Genomic DNA, 9636 nt, shown 5'->3' with positions numbered 1-9636 from the left:
ACGAAGTTTTTCATAGTGTTTTCGAGTCTTTATATCAAGATATTTGAGGTGGAAATGTTTCATATCACAAAACTACCAAGGAAAATAACATCTTTAGAATACCCTAATTATAGATATTAACTGAATATAAGCTTTAACTTTTAAACTATATATAAGAAATATGGAAAAATATGTCAGGTTTTATGTGTGGACTGGATTCTTTGCTGTAAGTGTCTGTGACTTGTTGGTGATAAATTTCAACCATAAATAATCAGCATACACTCCACTTGTTGTAAAATATATTATTAAAACGTGTCAAACATATATACATATGTTCGTTACACTGTTGGTAATCACGGTTGAATCCAGATATTTAAATAATTATATTATTTTTTCTGTGATAATTCACACAGGCTCGTTTATTCACTTTACAACGGGATAGAAACAATGTCTCTCCAGGTTTTGGTCAAAGAGACCTTGAAAGTTTCTTGTTTCAAATTGAGAACTTAGATACGTCAGGAAACTTTAATATTAAACTGAGAAGGTAATTTGGTAATTATAACAATTAGTTTTCAAGATGAAAAATTACACATTGTTCCAAAGAAGAATGCCGTCGGTGTTTGGGTAAGAAAAGTTCATACCCTGGATGGTCAGGTTCTCTGTGACCTCTTTCTCCTCCCCGTACCTATGTTCTTGACGGATTGGTATTTATAACTGTGGAACTGAATATTATTTGATCCTTTTCAGGGCAATGTCCATGTATTGTGGTTCGTATGCAGTGGTTATTTTATTCTGTCAGCAGAATGTCAGGTTTGCTGGTGGCATTTTTTAATACATATATAAATAAACTATATATTTATTATTATTATTATTTGAAGTTTATATTTTTTCATTTTATTTATTTTTATATTTAAAATATAAGTTAACTGGGGAGAGATATTTAGGACTAGCTTCATCGTGTATGAGGTACCTGTCTAGTTTGCATAGTAATTCGTTTTTCATCCAATTCTTATTAAAGTACATTATTGTAATATGTAGAAGTCTATCTGGTATGGTTGGCAGGTGGTATAGTTCTTGGAACTCTGTATGCAGTTATGAGGAGTGTGTTTTGGATTGTTTCTAGTTTAGTTTTAATTATTTTATCACTTACAGTTATCCATGCTGGAGCTGCATAATCTATTACAGGTCTAATATATGTTTTATTGATTTTTAGTAACGTTATCTGTAGATGCTCCACTGTTTTTACCAGTTGGACTCCTAGCATAGTTAGTTCTTCGCCAGACTTTATTTTTAATTTCGTTCACATGATTGATCCAAGTTAGTTTAGAATAATAGGTTAAACCTAAAAATTTTGCCGATGGGGCAATCTGGAGTAGAATGCCATTCATATATAATTGTGGCTGTTGTTTTTTTGTGTTTTGTAAAATTACTAAACACTACGAGCTGTGTTTTTGCTGTGTTTATTTTTATTCTATATTATTGACAGATTTCACTTATTCTATTTTGTTGCGGTTGTATGTTAGTGGCTGCTATCGTGGGTGTTGCGGCACTTTTCCAGACTGCCACATCATCTGCGAACTGTGAAGAGAATCCATGATTTGGATCCCTCAGTGGCATATTGTTTACATACATGATGAAGAGTATAGCGCTAACCACCCCTTCCTGAGGGACACCAGCTTCAGGAGTAAAGTACTCAGAAAATGTTCATCACTTAATGGCGTCGTGGCTTAGTTGGTTAAAGCACCTGTCTAGTAAACAGGAGATCGCGAGTTCGATTCTCGCCGGTGCCTATAAAAAGTTTATCAAATTTACTTTATTGTTTCGAACATTGTTTGTTTTTGAATTTCGCGCGAAAGTACTCTAGGACTATCTGGGCTCGCCGTCCGTTAATTTAACACCGTAACATTAGAGGGAAGGCAATTTGTCATCTCTACCCAGCGCAAACTCTTTAGGTGTTCTTTAAACAACGAATAGTGGGATTGGGCGTACATTATAACGCTCCTATGGCTGAAAGAGCGAGCATATTTGATGCGACAGGGATTCGAACTCGCGACCCTCAGATTACGAGTCGAAAGTCTAAACCACCTGGCCGTGCAGAGTCTGTTCCAAAGAATTCGGCGCTATGTTCATAAAATGTACGTCTTATTAAAAAGAAACGGTTCTATTTCAATAAACAATGTGAACCACATTTTTCAGTTGAACACAAGAAACAAACATTTTTCAAAACTGAAAATATAAAAAACATACTTATAGAAAAAGAAACAAGTTTGGCTGAAGACAAAAACAAATGACGATATTTTTCATGTAAAGAAAATTTACAACAATGTAAAAACTTCTTGACTATTTATTTTTAAAAATGTATAAATTTTTGTGGTCGATTTTATTTCATTACCTCATTCAAGTCTTATAGATAAAATTTTTTTAAAAAGTATGTTTCTTATGGTTTATCAAAGTAATGCCACATTTTAACAACAAATTACCTGCCGTAATAAGTTGAGTGCCTACCCGATACCATCAGGCTTTATGGAATGTCACGCTGTCTGGTGAAGACCACACACAACATGTACGAAACTTGTAATAATTGTTCCAAAACCAGTTTTGCGCGAAATTCAAAAACAAACAAAACTACACCGATAGCTACCTAAAGAATTCTCAAATAATAGAGCGGAAAAAAATACGTGATGCCACGCGAGAAAATTCTCGAAGTTGTTCAAGCCTCCGAAATAAGACGAAAAAAGCACAAGTCTAGTTTTGTTGTTGGCCAAATATTTAACAGAGATACAAACTCCACCCTGCTCGCTCTATGTACTGTAACAACGAAAGATCTAAACACAGTAGATAAAGCAAAATAAAATAACGTTAGAAAAGACGAAAAGCCCAAAAAAAAAATAATAAAACTTACTAATTCGTCTGAAAATGCAAAAAACGAGAAAGAAGTAGCAGAAACATCTAATACTGTGGTAGAGGGAGCTTCTCTCACAACTAACAACAGAAACACTTTGGACAACTGTAAACATTCAGAACAATACTATTGTAAACTACACAGACAGTGAGACAGACACAAATGTACAAGAAGGTTTTACAACTGTTACATCCAAAAGGAAAAACAAAATTCACCACAAAAACTTTATTTTTGAATTTCGCGCAAAGCTACACGAGGGCTATCTGCGCTAGCAGATGTAAAACTAGAGGGAAGGCAGCTAGTCAACCGACAACTCTTGGGCTACTCTTTTATCAACGTCCCCACGGCTGAAAGGGCGAACATGATTGATGCGACCAGGATTCGAACCTGCGGCCCTCAGATTACGAGTGGAACACCTTAACACACTTGTTCAAAACAAACCACACCATTCTGGTGTTTTCTGTGGTTTTAAGAATAATTTGAAATATATCAATAAGCTAATATCTTGTTAGACACTGGCACGTGATGCCCGTGCCCCGATTCTAGTTACCAGTGCCCCAAATCCTTAATAGCTCTCCAGAAAAATCATAATCGATATTTTATTAAATCGCCGAATATCTCTGTGTCTGGCAACTAGCGACACCTGTGGTCTTTGTTTTCTTTTCATGTTATTATACAAGTTTTGTTCTTCCAAGGTGGATAGATATTAGTTCGTATCAGTGTTACCATATAAAATAACTTATGCACAAATGTTAAAAAGAAACGAAAGACAAAAACAGCAGGAACAAAGTAATGTTACACAAGAAAACAAAACTTTAATACAAACACAAAATTCACAAGAAAACAAAACTTCAATACAAACACAAAAATCACAAGAAAAGAACACCTCAATATAAACACAAAAATCACAAGAAAAGAACACTTCAATATAAACACAAAAATCACAAGAAAACAAAACTTCAATTCAAACATAAAAATCACAAGAAAACAACACCTCAATACAAACACAAAAATCACAAGAAAACAAAACTTCAATACAAACACAAAAATACTTCAATACACACAAAAATCACAAGAAAACAAAACATCAATATAAACACAAAAATCACAAGAAAACAAAACTTAAATACAAACACAAAAATCACAAGAAAACAAAACATCAATATAAACACAAAAATCACAAGAAAACAAAACTTCAATACAAATACAAAAATCACAAGAAAACAACACCTCAATATAAACACAAAATCACAAGAAAACAAACTTCAATACAAACACAAAAAATCACAAGAAAAAACAACCTCAATACAAACACAAAATCACAAGAAAACAAAACTTCATATAAACACAAAAATCAAAACAAAACTCAATACAAACCAAAAATCACAAGAAAACAAAACATCGAAAAAAAACACAAAAATCACAAGAAAACAAACTTCAATACAAACACAAAATCACAAGAAAAACAAACCCTCAATACAAAACACAAAATCACAAGAAAACAAACCCTCAATACAAACACAAAAATCACAAGAAAACAACACCTCAATACAAACACAAAAATCACAAGAAAACAAAACTTCAATACAAACACAAAAATCACAAGAAAACAACACCTCAATACAAACACAAAAATCACAAGAAAACAAACCCTCAATACAAACACAAAAATCACAAGAAAACAACACCTCAATACAAACACAAAATCACAAGAAAACAAAACTTCAATACAAACACAAAAATCACAAGAAAACAAAACTTCAATACAAACACAAAAATCACAAGAAAACAAAACATCAATATAAACACAAAAATCACAAGAAAACAAAACTTCAATACAAACACAAAAATCACAAGAAAACAAAACATCAATATAAACACAAAAATCACAAGAAAACAAAACTTCAATACAAATACAAAAATCACAAGAAAACAACACCTCAATATAAACACAAAATCACAAGAAAACAAAACTTCAATTCAAACATAAAAATCACAAGAAAACAACACCTCAATACAAACACAAAAATCACAAGAAAACAAAACTTCATATAAACACAAAAAACAGAAAACAAACTTCAATACAAACACAAAATCACAAGAAAACAAAACATCAAAAAAACACAAAATCACAAGAAAACAAAACTTCAATACAAACACAAAAATCACAAGAAAACAAACCCTCAATACAAACACAAAATCACAAGAAAACAAACCCTCAATACAAACACAAAAATCACAAGAAAACAACACCTCAATACAAACACAAAATCACAAGAAAACAAAACTTCAATACAAACACAAAAATCACAAGAAAACAACACCTCAATACAAACACAAAAATCACAAGAAAACAAACCCTCAATACAAACACATAAATCACAAGAAAACAAAACATCAATATAAACACAAAAAATCACAAGAAAACAAACTTCAATACAAATACAAAAAATCACAAGAAAACAACACCTCAATATAAACACAAAAATCACAAGAAAACAACACCTCAATATAAACACAAAAATCACAAGAAAACAACACCTCAATATAAACACAAAAATCACAAGAAAACAACACCTCAATATAAACACAAAAATCACAAGAAAACAACACCTCAATACAAACACAAAAATCACAAGAAAACAAACTTCAATACAAACACAAAATCACAAGAAAACAAAACTTCAATATAAACACAAAAATCACAAGAAAACAAAACTTCAATACAAATACAAAAAATCACAAGAAAACAACACCTCAATATAAACACAAAATCACAAGAAAACAACACCTCAATATAAAAACAAAAATCACAAGAAAACAACACCTCAATACAAACACAAAAAATCACAAGAAAACAAACCTCAATACAAACACAAAATCACAAGAAAACAACACCTCAATACAAACACAAAATCACAAGAAAACAAACCCTCAATATAAACACAAAAATCACAAGAAAACAAAACTTCAATACAAATACAAAAATCACAAGAAAACAACACCTCAATATAAACACAAAAATCACAAGAAAACAACACCTCAATATAAACACAAAAATCACAAGAAAACAAAACTTCAATACAAATACAAAAATCAAAAGAAAACAAACCCTCAATACAAACACAAAAATCACAAGAAAACAAACCCTCAATACAAACACAAAAATCACAAGAAAACAAAACTTCAATACAAACACAAAAAAATCACAAGAAAACAAAAGTTCAATACAAACAAAAAAATCACAAGAAAACAAAACTTCAATACAAATACAAAACTCACAAGAAAACAACACCTCAATATAAACACAAAAATTCACAAGAAAACAACACCTCAATATAAACACAAAAATCACAAGAAAAAAAACTTCAATACAAACACAAAAATCACAAGAAAACAAAACTTCAATACAAACACAAAAAATCACAAGAAAACAACACCTCAATATAAACACAAAAATCACAAGAAAACAAAACTTTAATACAAACACAAAAATCAAAAGAAAACAAAACTTCAATATAAACACAAAAATCACAAGAAAACAAAACTTCAATACAAATAGAAAATCACAAGAAAACAACACCTCAATATAAACACAAAAAAATCACAAGAAAACAACACCTCAATATAAACACAAAAAATCACAAGAAAACAACACCTCAATACAAACACAAAAATCAAAAGAAAACAAACCCTCAATACAAACACAAAAATCCCAAGAAAACAACACCTCAATATAAACACAAAAATCACAAGAAAACAAAACTTCAATACAAACCCAAAAATCACAAGAAAACAATACCACACTCCCAGAAACAAACGCTAACACACTTGACAAAACAAGCCTGTTGACTAACATAATCAAAAACATAATCTCAGAATTTATGACAGAATACACAAAACCAAACCAAACAATCAACTGTATTGATAGGATAGCCGACATCCTGTAAAAACAGATTATATCTCATATACCACACATAACAACAACACTTACAGGATACCTACTGACAACATAAAGTTCACAGTAGTGTATATCAACATCCAAGGTGTGCAATAGGTTCCATGAAATATGAGACCTTACACAAGAGACTAACCCTCATATTATAATAGTAAGCAAAACTTTAATATATAACAACAATAGATTTAAAATACCATATTACACAACAATAAGGAAAGACAGAATAAACAGAAACGATGAAAACAGAGGTATAATGATGCTGTATAAAACAGATCTATCAGTCACAGTATGAGCAGTAATAACGAACATGTTACTAAGGGTATTCTGTAAATAAAAACAACAAAAGTGACAATATCAGGAATATACTGTTCACCACTTAAGTAACTAGACATAACATTACTCAATTTTCCCACAACCATAACTCTATAGTCATTGGAGATCTCAACAGAACAATATTAACTTTGGATGCAACTGTACAAACAATAATGGAAGAAGTGTCTTAAGTTGATATATGATAATAACAAAAGACAGAGAAACCAAAACACAAATTAACAACATAAAGGAATCACATAAGAGCACAAATAAAGTTACGAAAAAATCATAAATGTGATAAGTGTTGCTCAAAATTAAACAATAAAACTGACTCGAAAAAATTCTGGACACACCTTAGACGACTGACCAACGACAATCCAGCCACAATGAAATATCCTACTCTTGAATACAATAATACATTAGTATACAAATATAAAGAAAAAACCGAAGCTTTCAAACACCAAATACGTAATACTTTTAAAATACATACTGATCCAAGTATAAATACTTATATTTATAACAAAGTCACAAACTATAGACTAAACAATAAAGAACAATTTGAACCAGTTTTCCCAAGAAACATAACAAACTAGGAAAGCACGATCCTAACGAAAGAAATATCTACACGTGAACTTCATGAAGCAATAAAAACAAATCTCCAGGTGAAGATGAAATACAAGCCTTCTTCCTAGAAAAAGGCACTCCGAAATAGTTTGACCACCTGAAAGCACTTTTCAACTTATCTCTATCCTCTGGATACATACCAGTTTTTTTGGAAGCATGCGAATATATTAAAGTTTTATAAGGTAGAAAAGCCAGTCAATAAAACTAATAGCTACTGACCAATCAGCCTGACCAGCTGTGTAGTTAGAATTCTTAAGATAATAATAAGTAATAGACTCTCCACATTCTTTGAGATAACATCAAAATTACCAAAAGAACAAAATGGATTCAGAAAATTTAAACAAACAACAAACTACTTAGTTAGATTAACTGTAGAGATATTAGTCAGCTTTAACAATAAACAATGTACTGTTGCCTTCTTTATTGACATTAAAAAAGTATTTGACACTGTATGGCACAGCGGTCTACGGTTCCGAATGAATGAACTGTGACTACCGCGTGGAGTTATTTGCTAGCTGTCCAACTTTCTAGAAATCACAGTAAATGAAGAGAGAACCATTCTTGAATACTTTACCCAGAAGCTGGTGTCCCTCATGAAGGGGTGGTTAGCCCTGTACTCTTCATCATGTATGGAGAAGCTGGTGTCCCTCATGGAATGGTGGATAGCCGTCTACTCTTTATCATGTATGGAGAAGCTGGTGTCCCTCAAGGAGGGGTGGTTAGCCTTGTACTCTTCATCATGTATGGAGAAGCTGGTGTCCCTCAAAAAGGGGTGGTTAGCCCTGTACTCTTCATCATGTATGGAGAAGCTGGTGTCCCTCATGGAGGGGTGGTTAGCCCTGTACTCTTCATCATGTATGGAGAAGCTGGTGTCCCTCAAGGAGGGGTGGTTAGCCTTGTACTCTTCATCATGTATGGAGAAGCTGGAGTCCCTCATGAAGGAGTGGTTAGCCGTCTACTCTTCATCATGTATGGAGAAGCTGGTGTCCGTCAAGAAGGGGTGGTTAGCCCTGTACTCTTCATCATGTATGGAGAAGCTGGTGTCCCTCATGGAGGGGTGGTTAGCCGTCTACTCTTCATCATGTATGGAGAAGCTGGTGTCCCTCAAGGAGGGGTGGTTAGACCTGTACTCTTCATCATGTATGAAGAAGCTGGTGTCCCTCATGGAGGGGTGATTAGCCCTGTTTTCTTCATCATGTATGGAGAAGCTGGTGTCCCTCATGGAGCGGTGGTTAGCCCTGTACTCTTCATCATGTATGGAGAAGCTGGTGTCCCTCAAGGAGGGCGGATAACCCTGTACTCTTCATCATGTATGGAGAAGCTGATGTCCCTCAAGGAGGGGTGGTTAGCTTTGTACTCTTCATCAGGTATGGAGAAGCTGGTGTCCCTCATGGAGGTGTGGTTAGCCGTCTAAGTGAAATTAAAAGTAAAATCTGGCGAAGAACCAACTATGCTAGGAGTCTAACTGGTAAGAACAGTGGAGCATCAATAGACAATATATTAACAATTTACAAAACATACATTAGACCAATAATAAACTATACAGTTTCAGCTTGGATAACTGTAAGTACCAAAATAATCCAAACCAAGCTGCAGACAATACAAAACACATTCCTCACAACAGTATACAGAGTTCCCAGAACCACATCATCTAAATTTATACACAAACATACCAACCAAACCAGACAGACACAGTACAATAACATACATGATGAAGATAGCCTTAATCACCTCTCTCCAATCAAGATATATTTTAAACTCAAAAAATAAATAAGGGAGAAAAATATTCATATAATATAAGAAAGGAAAGAAAAACCCACATACTTCCCACTAGTAGAGCAAGAGAATGTCTGTAAATGTA

General features: G+C 33.0%; 1 non-coding gene across 1 annotated transcript; it reads left to right on the top strand.

Annotated features, from left to right (window-relative positions):
* The first annotated feature begins 1695 nt into the window (after positions 1-1695).
* On the top strand, positions 1696-1769 carry TRNAT-AGU (transfer RNA threonine (anticodon AGU)). Its single transcript has one exon. It is a non-coding gene; the product is annotated as a tRNA-Thr (tRNA).
* Positions 1770-9636: the final 7867 nt, after the last annotated feature.

Source organism: Tachypleus tridentatus, chromosome 9, assembly GCF_004210375.1.
Source record: "Tachypleus tridentatus isolate NWPU-2018 chromosome 9, ASM421037v1, whole genome shotgun sequence".
Classification (NCBI taxonomy): domain Eukaryota; kingdom Metazoa; phylum Arthropoda; class Merostomata; order Xiphosura; family Limulidae; genus Tachypleus; species Tachypleus tridentatus.
Note: the sequence above shows the minus strand (reverse complement) of the source record. Positions and strands in the feature narration are given on the sequence as shown.